We start from the raw sequence: 15,035 nt of genomic DNA, 5'->3' as shown, positions 1-15,035 counted from the left end.
GAGCCCCGCATCGGGCTCTCTGCTCAGCAGGGAGCCTGCTTCCTCCTCTCTCTCTGCCTGCCTCTCTGCCTGCTTGTGATCTCTCTCTGTAAAATAAATAAATAAAATCTTAAAAAAAAAAAATAAAAAAATAAATCTTAAAAAAAAAACTACACTTTTGGCATGATCTCAATTATTTTCTTAAATGTATACATGTATAAGTAAGTGTATATGAATGCACAGAAGGACTGAAAAAATCATCATCATAGTTCATATTATTCATTTGGGAGATGTGAGTGTGGAATCTAAGGTAGTGGAGAAGAGACTCACATTTTCTTTGAGATAGTGATAGATTATTTAAACCTTAAATTTATGTATTTTTGAATTGTTGTTGCAATTTTTTAAAAACTTAAGAGAACAAGGGAGAACTTCGGGTAAATTTCCATTTATTTTACTCCCTCCCAAAACTACACTAAGACATCAGAACAGAACTTCTTAAGGGCAACAAAACCACAAGGACAAAGAAAGAGACAACTATAGCACAATTTTGAAAGCTGGGGGGGTGCCTGACTGTCTCAGTGGGTTAAAGCCTCTGCCTTCAGCTCAGATCATGATCTCAGGTTCTTAGGATCGAGTCCCAAATTGGACTCTCTGCTCAGCGGGGAGCCTGCTTCCCTCCCTCTCTCTACCTGCCTCTCTGCCTATTTGTGATCTCTGTCTCTCTATCAAATAAATAAATAAAATCTTAAAAATAAAAAAGAAAGAAAGAAAGAAAGCAAGCAAGCAAGCTGGGTAAATGGTAGAGTCTAAAGAAAAAGAATCCAAAGAAAGTTCAGTCCTAAACCAGCAGTGGAAGAAGCCAAGAAAAAAACCCAGTACACTTTGCAGAATCTACTCATTGGCAATATTGGGTCATCTGGGAGTGGATATGGAAGTGAAATTAAAAACAAGAGGATTGTATGAAAGACTATTCAAAACATAGAGAATTTTGAGAATCAGTTACATCCCTCTCCCTTCCCTATTCCATATAGCCTATCTGTATAATATCTCTGTCCCAACAGGAAAAAGAAGCCTTAGTCTCTAGAGTAAATAAGAGAGCCTTAATGTCTAGATAGCAAAGCAAAAGGCATAGTTAAGGGGGAAGATAATATATGAAAAAAAAGGAATTCTCCATCAGGAATTCCTGGATCAAAGGACCCACCCACTAAGATCAAACTATAATGGAGCTTACAGACCAGAAGTCCTAGCTGTGCTCTTAGGAGCTTCTTGTCAGCTGTTTATTGCTCCACTCTTAAAGGATCAGCAACATCGGGGAAAGAGAAAAAAAAAAAAAAAAAAGAAAGCTGGAACTTGGAAGAAATAAAAGCAACTTGGAGAAAAAGAGTGTTTTCAAGGGGAATAAATCTTCAAATAAACAGGGGCACCTGGGTGGCCCAATCAGTTAAGTGTGCGATTCTTGATTCCAGCTCAGGTCATGATCTCAGGGTCCTGGAATCGAGGCCCTTCTTGAGCTCCCCACTCAGCAGGGCATATCCCTGTCTCCCTCTCCCTCTGCCCCTCCCCCTACTCACTCTCCGTCTCTTTCAAATAAATAAATCTTAAAAAAAAATACTTCAAATAAAATAACCATACTTTACTCAAAAGATTATACAAGCTATAATATATGTGCAATAAGAACAGGGTATTATTAAAAGAAGGAGGAAGAAGAAGAAGGGGGAGGAGAGAGGGAGAAATAAAAGAATCAGAAAAAAAAAAGAGCCTTTGGAAAAAATAAATATATACATATATACTCTTATATGTATACAGATATATATGTGTATATAGGGGGATGTGTAAGTATGTTGTGTGTAACTCAATGAAATAGATGAACAATGAAGATGAGAAAATCTCCCAGAAACTGAACAAGAAGAACTTGGAGAATAGTTGTGCCCCTATTTATTATATTCATGTGCTTTTTTCCAGAGTGGTTCACTCATGGCTTACCACAGTAGACCTCACTGGCCCATTTGCTTATCTTGATCTTCCAGTTTTCCCACTTCCTGCAATATTTAGCTTTCCACTGTCACATCAAGAGCTAATTCTTTTGTAGAAAAGGTCCAGTTCATATTTCCCAAATTGGTTTCCAGTCCAATTTCCCAATCTAAAAAAAAAAATGTTAAAATGTAAATCTCTCACTTCTATGCTTTAGGCCCTGGACAAAGGGGAAAGTCAACTTTTTTTTTTTTTGTAATTTTTTTTTCAGCATTCCAAGATTCATTGTTTATGCACCACACCCAGTGCTCCATGCAATACGTGCCCTCCTTAATACCTACCACCAGGCTCACCCAACGCCCCACCCCCTTCCCCTCCAAAACCCTCAGTTTGTTTCTCAGGGTCCACAGTCTCTCATGGTTTGTCTCCCCCTCTGATTTCCCCAACTCACTTCTCCTCTCAACAAAAGGAAAGAAAGAAAGAATCTAGTATTTACTTGTTTATCTCCCTCCTGAATGTAAGCCACATGGGATGAGGGACTTTGTTTTATATTCTCACTGCCTAGAATGTGCCCAATTGAATATAAGAGCATAGAAAATACTTCTTGAATGAATGAATGAACAAATGAATAAACAAATGTATGCCAGGTATATATGGCTTTTATTTTCTTTTAGATTTTATTTATTTATTTGACAGAGAGAGAGACGAGAGAGGGAACACAAGCAGGGGGTATGGGAGAGGGAGAAGCAGGCTTCCGGCAGAGCAGGGAGCCTGATGCATGGCTCAATCCCAAGACCCTGGGATCATGACCTGAGCTGAAGGCAAACACCCAACAACTAAGCCACCCACATGCTCCTATATATGGCTTTAGAACTGCCATTGCAACTTGGGGAAAGAATGGACAAAGTATCAAACAACCAATGAGAAAGATTCTAACCAGCACAGACTTTCTTATAACACTTGTTTTGAAAAAAATCTCAAGTTAAGGTATCTCTACAGTCAACTCCATTTTTTTTTTTTCAGTCTAACTCTAATCAGACCACACCCAGAGGTACCATAGTCAATCTCTGTAATGGCTTCCTTTATGTACCTATTTGTGACCCAGGGATTACCACCTGTTATGGGATACTCTTAGGGAAATTCCCTATATGGGTCTTAGAGCCCTTAACCCTGCCTCATGACAAGCAACACATTTTTTTTCTTCCTGTGAGAGGCAGATAGTTTAACAGTCTATGAGTTATTCTTTTTTAATTAATGTTTTCTTAATTTTAGCAAACTAATACATCATTTGGCTTTATAGTCATACTCAGACGGTGGGGTAAGGACTGAGCCATATGGTTGGGGAGCATCCAACTTTCAACATTTGTGTGCCTCTTCTGTCTGAGGGTATATGCCTGGTTGTCAGTATTCTGAAAGCACTTCAGGAGAAAAACGACAGGGTATCTCACCATTCAAGCTGCCGTTCAACAACAGCTCACTGTGATCCCCAGCTGTGTAAACCTCTCCATTGAGAACCTCCTATTTTCTACCAGAATGGACAAGGAGTAATTTCCAGGCTAGCAAGGATGAAAGAGGTGATTTGGGGTGTTAAACGTTCATTACACACAAGTTTAACAAATCCCCATTTTTAAACATTTGCCATGCTCCTTTCTTTTTTTTTAATTTTTTTTTATTTTTTTATAAACATATATTTTTATCCCCAGGGGTACAGGTCTGTGAATCGCCAGGTTTACACACTTCACCACACTCACCATAGCACATACCCTCCCCAATGTCCATAACCTCACCCCCCTCTCCCAACCCCCCTCCCCCCATCAACCCTCAGTTTGTTTTGTGAGATTAAGAGTCACTTATGTTTTGTCTCCCTCCCAATCCCATCTTGTTTCATTTACTCTTCTCCTACCCCATTAACCCCCCATGTTGCATCTCCACTTCTTCATATCAGGGAGATCATCTGATAGTTATCGTTCTCTGATTGACTTATTTCGCTAAGCATGATACCCTCTAGTTCCATCCACGTCGTCGCAAATGGCAAGATTTCATTTCTTTTGATGGCTGCATAGTATTCCATTGTGTATATATACCACATCTTCTTTATCCATTCGTCTGTGGATGGACATCTAGGTTCTTTCCATAGTTTGGCTATTGTACACATTGCTGCTATAAACATTCGGGTGCATGTGCCCCTTCGGATCACTACGTTTGTATCTTTAGGGTAAATACCCAGTAGTGCAATTGCTGGGTCATAGGGTAGTTCTATTTTCAACATTTTGAGGAACCTCCATGCTGTTTTCCAGAGTGGTTGCACCCCACCAACAGTGTAGGAGGGTGCCCCTTTCTCCGCATCCTCGCCAGCATCTGTCATTTCCTGACTTGTTAATTTTAGTCATTCTGACTGGTGTGAGGTGATATCTCATTGTGGTTTTGATTTGTATTTCCCTGATGCCGAGTGAAGTGGAGCACTTTTTCATGTGTCTGTTGGCCATCTGGATGTCTTCTTTGCAGAAATGTCTATTCATGTCCTCTGCCCATTTCTTGATTGGATTATTTGTTCTTTGAGTGTTGAGTTTGCTAAGCTCTTTATAGATTTTGGACACTAGCCCTTTATCTGATACATCCTTTGCAAATATCTTCTCCCATTCTGTCAGTTGTCTTTTGGTTTTGTTTACTCTTTCCTTTGCTGTGCAAAAGCTTTTGATCTTGATGAAATCCCAATAGTTCATTTTTGCCCTTGCTTCCCTTGCCTTTGGCGATGTTCCTAGGAAGATGTTGCTCCGGCTGAGGTCGAAGAGGTTTCTGCCTGTGTTCTCCTCAAGGATTTTGATGGATTCCTTTCTCACATTGAGGTCCTTCATCCATTTTGAGTCTATTTTCGTGTGTGGTGTAAGGAAATGATCCAATTTCATTTTTCTGCATGTGGCTATCCAATTTTCCCAACACCATTTATTGAAGAGGCTGTCTTTTTTCCAATGGAGATTCTTTCCTGCTTTGTCGAAGATTAGTTGACCATAGAGTTGAGGGTCTATTTCTGGGCTCTCTATTCTGTTCCATTGATCTATGTGTCTGTTTTTGTGCCAGTACCATGCTGTCTTGATGATGACAGCTTTGTAATAGAGCTTGAAGTCCGGGATTGTGATGGCACCAACTTTGGCTTTCTTTTTCCATATTCCTTTGGCTATTCGAGGTCTTTTCTGGTTCCATATAAATTTTAGGATTATTTGTTCCATTTCTTTGAAAAAAATGGATGGTACTTTGATAGGAATTGCATTAAATTTGTAGATTGCTTTAGGTAGCATAGACATTTTCACAATATTTATTCTTCCAATCCAGGAGCATGGAACATTTTTCCATTTCTTTGTGTCTTCCTCAATTTCTTTCATGAGTACTTTATAGTTTTCTGAGTATAGATTCTTAGCCTCTTTGGTTAGGTTTATTCCTAGGTATCTTATAGTTTTGGGTGCAATTGTAAATGGGATGGACTCCTTAATTTCTCTTTCTTCTGTCTTGTTGTTGGTGTAGAGAAATGCAACTGATTTCTGTGCATTGATTTTATATCCTGACACTTTACTGAATTCTTGTACAAGTTCAAGCAGTTTTGGAGTGGAGTCTTTTGGGTTTTCCACATATAGTATCATATCATCTGTGAGAGTGATAGTTTGACTTCTACTTTGCCAATTCGGATGCCTTTATTTTCCTTTTGTTGTCTGATTGCTGAGGCTAGGACTTCTAGTACTATGTTGAATAACAGTGGTGATAATAGACATCCCTGCCGTGTTCATGACCTTAGCGCAAAAGCTTTCAGTTTTTCTCCATTGAGAATGATATTTGCAGTGGGTTTTTCATAGATGGCTTTGATAATATTGAGGTATGTGCCCTCTATCCCTACACTTTGAAGAGTTTTGATCAGGAAGGGATGCTGTACTTTGTCAAATGCTTTTTCAGCATGGTTCTTGTTCTTTCTTTTATTAATGTGTTGTATCACATTGATTGATTTGCGGATGTTGAACCAACCTTGCAGCCCTGGTATAAATCCCACTTGGTTGTGGTGAATAATCCTTTTAATGTACTGTTGAATCCTATTGGCTCGTATTTTGGTGAGAATTTTTGCATCTGTGTTCATCAAGGATATTGGTCTGTAGTTCTCTTTTTTGATGGGATCCTTGTCTGGTTTGGGGACCAGGTGATGCTGGCCTCCTAAAATGAGTTTGGAAGTTTTCCTTCCATTTCTATTTTTTGGAACAGTTTCAGGAGAATAGGAATTAGTTCTTCTTTAAATGTTTGTTAGAATTCCCCCCGGGAAGCCGTCTGGCCCTGGGCTTTTGTTTGTTTGGAGATTTTTGATGACTGTTTCAATCTCCTTACTGGTTATGGGTCTGTTCAGGCTTTCTATTTCTTCCTGGTTCAGTTGTGGTAGTTTATATGTCTCTAGGAATGCATCCATTTCTTCCAGATTGTCAAATTTGCTGGCATAGAGTTGCTCATAGTATGTTCTTATAATTGTCTGTATTTCTTTGGTGTTCGTTGTGATCTCTCCTCTTTCATTCATGATTTTATTTATTTGGGTCCTTTCTCTTTTCTTTTTGATAAGTCTGGCCAGGGGTTTATCAATCTTATTAATTCTTTCAAAGAACCAGCTCCTAGTTTCGTTGATTTGTTCTATTGTTTTTTTTTGGTTTCTATTTCATTGATTTCTGCTCTGATCTTTATGATTTCTCTTCTCCTGCTGGGTTTAGGGTTTCTTTCTTGTTCTTTCTCCAGCTCCTTTAGGTGTAGGGTTAGGTTGTGTACCTGAGACCTTTCTTGTTTCTTGAGGAAGGCTTGTACCGCTATATATTTTCCTCTCAGGACTGCCTTTGTTGTGTCCCACAGATTTTGAACTGTTGTGTTTTCATTATCATTTGTTTCCATGAATTGTTTCAATTCTTCTTTAATTTCCTGGTTGACCCATTCATTCTTTAGAAGGATGCTGTTTAGTCTCCATGTATTTGGGTTCTTTCCAAATTTCCTCTTGTGATTGAGTTCTAGTCTCAGTGTGGTTTTGATTTGAATCTCCCTGATAGCTAATGATGATGAAAATCTTTTTCATGTGTCCTTTAGCCATTTGTGCGTCTTCTTTGGAGAATTGTCTGTTCATGTCTTCTGCCCATTTTTTGACATGATTATCTGTTTTGAGTGTGTTGAGTTTGAGGAATTCTTTATAGATCTTGGCTATCAGCCCTTTATAGTGTCATTTGCAAATATCTTCTCCCATTCTGTGGGTTGCCTCTTTGTTTTGTTGACAGTTTCCTTTGCTGTGCAAAAGCTTTTGATCTTGATGAAGTCTCAAAAGTTAATTTTCACTTTTGTTCCCTTTGCCTTTGGAGACATGTCTTGAAAGAAGTTGCTGTGGCTAATGTCAAAGAGGTTACTGCCTATGTTATCCTCTAGGATTTTGATATATTCCTGCCTCATGTTGAGGTCTTTTATCCATTTCGAGTTTGTCTTTGTGTATGGTATAAGAGAATGGTCGAGTTTCATTCTTCTATACATAGCTGTCCAATTTTCCCAGCACCATCTATTGAAGAGCCTGTCTCTTTTCCACTGTATATTTTTTCCTGCTTTGTTGAAGACTATTTGACCATAGAGTTGAGGGGCCATATCTGGGCTCTCTACTCTGTTCCACTAGTCTATGTGTCTGTTTTTGTGCCAGTACCATGCTGTCTTGGTGATCACAGCTTTGAAGTAAAGCTTGAAATCAGGCAACATGATGCCCTCAGGTTTGTTTTTCTTTTTCAACATTTCCTTAACAATTTGGGGTGTCTTCTGGTTCCATGTTAATTTTAGGATTGTTTGTTACAGCTCTTTGAAAAATGCCAGTGGAATTTTGGTCGGGAGGGCTTTGAAAGTATAGATTGCTCTAGGCAGTATAGACATTTCAACAATGTTTATACTTCTGATCCATGAGCATGGAATGCTCTTCCATCTTTTTGTGTCTTCTTCAATTTCTTACATGAATGTTCTGTAGTTCCTAGAGTATAGAAGCTTTATCTCTTTGGTTAGGATTATTTCCTGGTATCTTATGGTCCTTAGTGCTATAGTAAATGCAATCGATTCTCTAATTTCCCTTTCTGTGTTTTCATTGTTAGTGCATAAGAAAGCAACTGATTTCTGTACATTGATTTTGTGTCCTGCTACGTTACTGAATTGCTGTATGAGTTCTAGTAGTTTGGGGGTGGAATCTTTTGGGTTTTCCATATAAAGTATCATATCATCTGTGAAGAGAGAGAGTTTGACTTCTTCTTTGCCAATTTGAATACCTTTTATTTCTTTTTGTTGTCTGATTGATGTTGCTAGGACTTCTAGTACTATGTTGAACAATAGCAGTGAAAGTGGACATACTTGTCGTGTTCCTGATCTCAGAAGGAAGGCTGTGAACTTTTCCCCATTAAGAATGATATTTGCTGTGGGTTTTTCATAGATAGATTTTATGAAGTTGAGGAATGTTCCCTCTATCCTTATACTTTGAAGCATTTTAATCAGGAAAGGATGCTGTATCTTGTCAAATGCTTTTTCTGCAACAATTGAGAGGACGCAGTGGTTCTTCTCTCTTCTCATTGATTTGTTCTATCACATTGATTGATTTGAGAATGTTGAACCACCCTTGCATCCCAGGGATAAATCCCACCTGGTCATAGTGGATATTGTTTTTAATGTACTGTTGGATCTTATTAGCTAGGATCTTGTTGAGAATCTTGGCATCCACATTCATCAGGGATATTGGTCTGAAATTTTCCTTTTTGGTGGGGTCTTTGCCTGGTTTGGGGATCAGGGTAATGCTGGGTTCGTAGAAAGAGTCTGGAAGTTTTCCTTCTGATTCTATTTTTTGAAACTGTTTCAGGAGAATAGGTATTATTTCTTTTTTGAGTGTTTGGTAGAATTCCCCAGGGAATCCTGTAGATCCTAGGCTCTTGTTTTTTGGGGGGTTTTGATCACTGCTTCAATATCATTACTATTCAGCTGTCTATTCAGCTGTCAGTTTCTTCCTGGCTCAATTTTGGAATTTTATAGTTTTCCAGGAATTCATCCATTTCATCTAGGTTGCTTAACTTATTGGCATATAACTGTTGATAATAATTTCTGATGATTGTTTCTATTTCCTGGTTGTTAGTCATAATCTCATTTTCATTTTTAATTCATAATTTTATTAATTTGTGTCCTCTCTCTTTTCTTTTGGATCAGTTTGGCCAGTAGTTTATCGATCTTATTAATTCCTTCAAAAAACCAGCTTCTAGTTTCGTTGATGTGTTCTACTGTATCTCTAGTTTCTATCTCATTGACTTCTGTTCTAATCTTGATTATTTCCCTTCTTGTACATGGGGTTGGCTTAATTTGTTGTTGATTTTCCTGGTCTTTAAGGTGTAAAAAGAGTTGGTGCATTCTGGATTTTTAAAATTTTTTTGAGTGAGGTTTGGATGGCTATCTATTTCCCCCTTAGGATTGCCTTTGCCATATCCCATAGGTTTTGGACTGAAGTGTCTTCATTCTCATTGGTTTCCATGTATTTAAGTTCTTCTTTGATTTCCTGGTTGATTCAAACATTCTTTTTTTTTTTTAAGATTTTATTTATTTATTTGACAGAGAGAGAGAGGGAGAGAGAGAGATCACAAGTAGGAAGAGAGGCACGCAGAGAGAGAGGAGGAAGCAGGCTCCCGCCGAGCAGAGAGCCTGATGCGGGGCCTGATCCCAGGACCCTGGGACCATTATCCAAGCCAAAGGCAGAGGCCCTAACCTGCTGAGCCACCCAGGAGCCCCAGATTCAAACATTCTTAAGCAGGGTGGTCTTTAGCTTCTAAGTGTTTGAATTCCTTCCAAACTTTTTCTTGTGGTTGAGTTCCATTTCAAAGCATTGTGGCCTGAAAATATGCAGGGAATAATTTCAATCTTTTGTTATCAGTTGAGCCTTGACTTGTGACCCAGTATGTGGTCTATTCTGGAGAAAGTTCCATGTGCGCTCAAGAAGAATGAGTATTCTGTTGTTTTGGGGTTGAATGTTCTGTATATATCTATGAGGTCCATTTTTTCCAATGTGTCATTCATTGCTCTTGTTTCTTTATTGATTTTCTGCTTCGATGATCTATCTGTTACTGAGAGCGGCATGTTAAGATCCCCTACTATTAATGTATTCATATCAATATGACTCTTTATTTTGATTAACACTTGGCTTATATAGTTGGCTGCTCCCATATTGGGGGCATAAATATTTACAGTTGTTAGATCTTCATGGTGGATAGACACTTTAAGAATGATGTAGTGTCCTTCTTTATCTCTGTCTACAATATTTAGTTTAAAATCTAATTTATATGATATGAGAATTGCTACCAGCTTTCTTTTGAGTCCCATTGGCATAAAAGATGCTTTTCCATCCCTTCACTTTCAGTCTGGATGTATCTTTAGGTTCCAAATGGGTCTCTTGTAGAAGCATATGAATTTGTCCTGTCGTTTTATCCATTCTGCAACCCTGTGCCATTTTATGACAGCATTTGGGTCATTCACATTGAGAGTGATTATTGAAAGATACTTAAAAAAAAAGATTTTATTTACTTATTTGACAGATAGAGATCACAAGTAGGCAGAGAGACAGGCAGAGAGAGAGAAGGGGAAGCAGGCTCCCCACTGAGCAGGGAGCCTGATGCAGGGCTTGATCCCAGGTCCCTGAGATCATAACCTGAGCTGAAAGCAGAGGCTTTAACCCTCTGAACCATCCAGGTACCCCAAAAGATACATTTTTATTGACATCATGTTGCCTGTGAAGTCCTTGTTTCTATAGATGGTCTCTATAAATTTCTGTTCTATGTCACTCTTGGGTTCTTTCTTCTTTTATACAAACCATCCCCCCCCCCCCCCACCCCTTAATATTTCTTGTATTGCCAGCTTGGTGGTCACATACTCTTAAACTTTGCCAGTCTTGGAAGCTTCATCCATTTTGAATGTCAGCCTTGCTGGATAAAGTATTCTTGGCTACACGTTCTTCTCATTTAGTGCCCTGAATATGTCTTGCCAGCCCATTCTGGATTTCCAGGTTTCTGTGGACAGGTCTGAGATTATTCTGATGGACCTTCTTCTGCATGTAAGGAATTTCTCCCCCTCTAGCTGCCCTCAGTAGTTCTTGTCTAAAATTGTGATTTATCAGTTTCACAATCAAGTGCCTCAAGGTCTTTCTAGATTCATTGATCTTGGGGGGTGTTCTTTCTGCCCCTAGGACATGAACACTGGTTAAATTCCCCAGATTGGGAAAATTTTCATCCAGAATTTGTTCAACTATATGTTCTAGCTTTCTCTCTTTTTCTGCCCCCTCAAGGATCCCAATAATTCTGTTGTTGGAATTTTTCATGGTATCATTTATTTCCCTAATTCTGTTTTTATGGCTTCTAAGTTGTTTCTTCCATGCCTCCTCCTGATGCTTTTTCTCTATCAGTTTGTCCTCTAGATCACTAATTCTATCTTCTGCCTCAGTTACCCTAGCTGTTAGAGTATTTGAATTAAGTTGGATCTCCTTGATAGCATTTTAAAATATATTTTTTTAATTTTTAAAAATTTTTAAAAAATATTTTATTTATTTATTTGACAGAGAGAGCTCACAAATAGGCAGAGAGGCAGGCAGAGAGAGAGAGAGAGAGGAGGAAGCAGGCTCCCTGCTGAGCAGAGAGCCCAATGTGGGACTCGATCCCAGAACTCTGAGATCATGACCTGAGCCAAAGGCAGAGGCTTAACCCACTGAGCCACTGAGGTACCCTCATTGATAGCTTTTTTAGAAAAAAAAAAAAATTATTTATTTAACACACAGACAGAAATCACAAGTAGGCAGAGAGGCAGGCAGAGAGAGAGAGAGGAGGAGGAAGCAGGCTCCCTGCAGATCAGAAAGCCCGATGCGGGCTCGATTCCAGGACCCTGAGATCATGACCTGAGCCAAAGGCAGAGGCTCAACCCACTGAGCCACTCAGGTGCCCCAATAGCATTTTTAGCTTCTTCCCATGTGGCTTTCACTTCTGCCCTTGGAGATTCTGTGTTGTCACTAATGGTTTTCTCCATCCTAGCCATTGCCTGGATAATTGTTTCCTTGAATTCCCTTTCTGACATACTGTTTATGTCCTTATCCAGTTGCTCTGATGGAGAGGGCACAGTCTCTGAATTTTTCCTCTGTTAGGTGTTCCTTCTCCTAGTCATTTTGATGAGAGGCAGTTGAGGGGATGTATAGCTGAATATATCAATCACGATCGAGGCAAGGTGCACCCTGGAATGCTTCAGAGCAACTGGAAGTTACCACCAAAGGAAAGAAAAAGAAAAAAAGAAAAAGAAAAAAAGAGAGAGAAGAGAGAGAGAGAAAAAAAAGAGAAGGCCAGCCAGTGTGAGCCCCAAAAGTAAGATTTATATGGTATACAAACAAAAACGGACAAACAAAAAGACCGACAAAAGTAAATGACAAGGAAAAAAAAAAAAACCCAGCCAAAATGAACTCCAAGGATAAGATTTATATAATATCAAAACAAAAACAAATACACAGAAACACTGACAAAAGAAAAAGATGGGAGGATGGTTATAAATCTTCAATGTGGGTGAGGAAGATTATTTTGATTCTTCCTGGGTGTATCTTGATATCTTTGTTAAAGGACTCGACTTTCCAGATTTAAAGGGAGATTAAGACTGGTTTATATATAGGGGTAGTATTGATTAGGGAAAGAGGATTACCTTGAAGCTTATATCTATATGTATATAAAAAAATAGAAAAGAAAAAGAAAAACACAGGCATATGTATGAAAAAAAGTTCAAATTAAAAGGTTATTATGGAATATATTGTATTAAGCCTCTAGTTGTAATGGTAAGTAGGTTAAAAAAATTAAAAGGAACAAGAATAGTGAGAATGAATTAAAAGTAAAAGTTGTATCTATGAAATAAACAGGTTTTAAGGCAATACCGGGAGCTTAATATTTTATTTTCCCCTGATGTTGCGGTTTTACAGTTTTATGGAGACCCTGTGGTGGTTGTCCTCTCGTTCTTTTGGCTTGCTTTCTGGGGGAGGGGCCTGCTGCGTTGTTTTTCAGTTAGTCATGCTTGGGTTGAGTCCTCCTGCCCGCTATCAATGGACTGGGCTTTGTGGAACCCAGTTTTTCAGGCTTTTGTTCTCTGGAGGTTCTTGTTCTTTGTTGGCTTTTTGTGGCTTTTTGGAGGTTTAGTGGAAAGCAAACTGCACCCAGACCTCCATCTCAGAGAGAAGCCTCATTCTGCTCCCCTCTGGGTGATCCAGAACACACAAACTCCCCCTCTGCAAACTCTGCTGAGCCATGCAACCTCTCACAGACAGTACATGTCCCCAGCCACCATCTCAGGGGTTGCCCAAAGTGCCTGCTTATCTCTGCACCCCTATGCCACTAAAACTGCCAACGATATTGGTCCAGGGAGCCCGCTTCTGGTGGCTGCCTTTGCTGTGACTGCTGTCTGGAGTCCAGACCTCATGGTTACACAGGTCACTGCCAAGGGATCCTGACCAGAGATCATGCTGAGTTCTTCCAGCCCTGGGTCGGGAGTGTCCAGACCCTCCGCTGGTCCTAGAGACTGCCAGCTAGGGCTGGCACAGAGCTCTCTCAGGCTCAGGAGGGGAGTACGTCAGACCCTGGTCACACAGTGCTCACAGAGCACAAAAAGCTGTAGTTCTAGAGAGCATAGGTTGGCACCCACACCAGACACCCTCATGGGGGGATGGGAGTGCGCCCAGCCAAGCGATGGTGAAAACCACGCAACCCCAGGGACTCAGGGACCAGGAACTGGAGGCTCCGCTGCTCTCTCTCTGGCATGGGTGGTCGCCGGTAGTGGCCATCCTGGGTTAGGGGGCTTAGACCAGTGCCTGTGAATGCCCAATTCCACCAGTTGCCCATTAAGACTTTTTTGCTCTTTTTGAGTGCTTTCAACCAGACTCCAAGTTAATGCTGGTCCCTAATCACAGGGCACTTTTGTATTGAGGTATTACTTTCCGATGGGTTGCTTTTGGTTGCTCCCTTCCCTTTCTGTTTATCCTCCAATATCAGTCCGAGTGTTCCCACTCTGCTTTACCTCTCCACTGATGTCTTCTGCCCCTGTAGAGATGCAGAAGTGTATAATCTTACATTTCAGGCTGATTTAATGGGTGTTCAGAGTGTTCTGGTAGATAATTAGCTCACTTTGGGGGACCGGTTGAAACAGGGTCTCCTACTTCTCCGCCATCTTTCCCCTCCTCCAACTGCTTTCCATTTCTTAAGTTTTGTCATAGGTGCATAAAACATGTACCATTATATACTTAATTTTCCCTTTAAATTAATTAATCTTATTTAAATGTAAGCTTTATATTATTTAATTCTTATATAAATAGGAAATGAGTGTCACTTGCCTTAAATAGATGGTAACTGTAAAAATATATGCAACTTTTATCAAAAATGGTTTTATTGCATTCTAAGTGAATGTGATTGTTTTTGTTAGAAAGGAATTAACAAAGTGTTAGAGAGGTGTTAAAGTCATATCAGTGACAAACCCAAAGCTTTTCCCTTAAGTCTTCTAAAAATTTAAAATGGAACATATTTTTCACTGTACAAATCAATATTATTTAATTCCACATTCATGCATCACTTAAAATTACCCATCAGTGGGTAATCTCTCTAGTCCAATGGGTATACTACTCAGAGTATTATCTTCCTTCAGTGCTTCACCATGTCACTGCTTTGCTCAAAGTTTCTTTGGATTTTTATTGCCTAGAGAATAAAGTAAATATCTTAATATTTAAAGCCCATCACTTCATGTCAACCAGCCTCAGTTTGGGCTGCTCCCATGTCTTTATTACTTGTGTTTCTTTAGGATTACAATCTACACGCATTTGCTTTGTTGTTACATTCCAGCTTTATATCTTCTCTTGCATTCTTGTTTTTGTGTCTTCTCTAATATATCATTACTTCTCTAGTGCAAGACCCATGTCTTTCATTTTATGTGTTCCTATGCCTTCCACCATGCCGAGTGGTAGTGCCTGTACATGATAGGTGCTCCATCAACACAAGGTAATTATTTACTTATAGACTTTATTTGCT

This window comes from Lontra canadensis, unplaced genomic scaffold, assembly GCF_010015895.1.
Source record: "Lontra canadensis isolate GAN:19392208 unplaced genomic scaffold, GSC_riverotter_1.0 scaffold5, whole genome shotgun sequence".
Lineage (NCBI taxonomy): Eukaryota > Metazoa > Chordata > Mammalia > Carnivora > Mustelidae > Lontra > Lontra canadensis.
Note: the sequence above shows the minus strand (reverse complement) of the source record.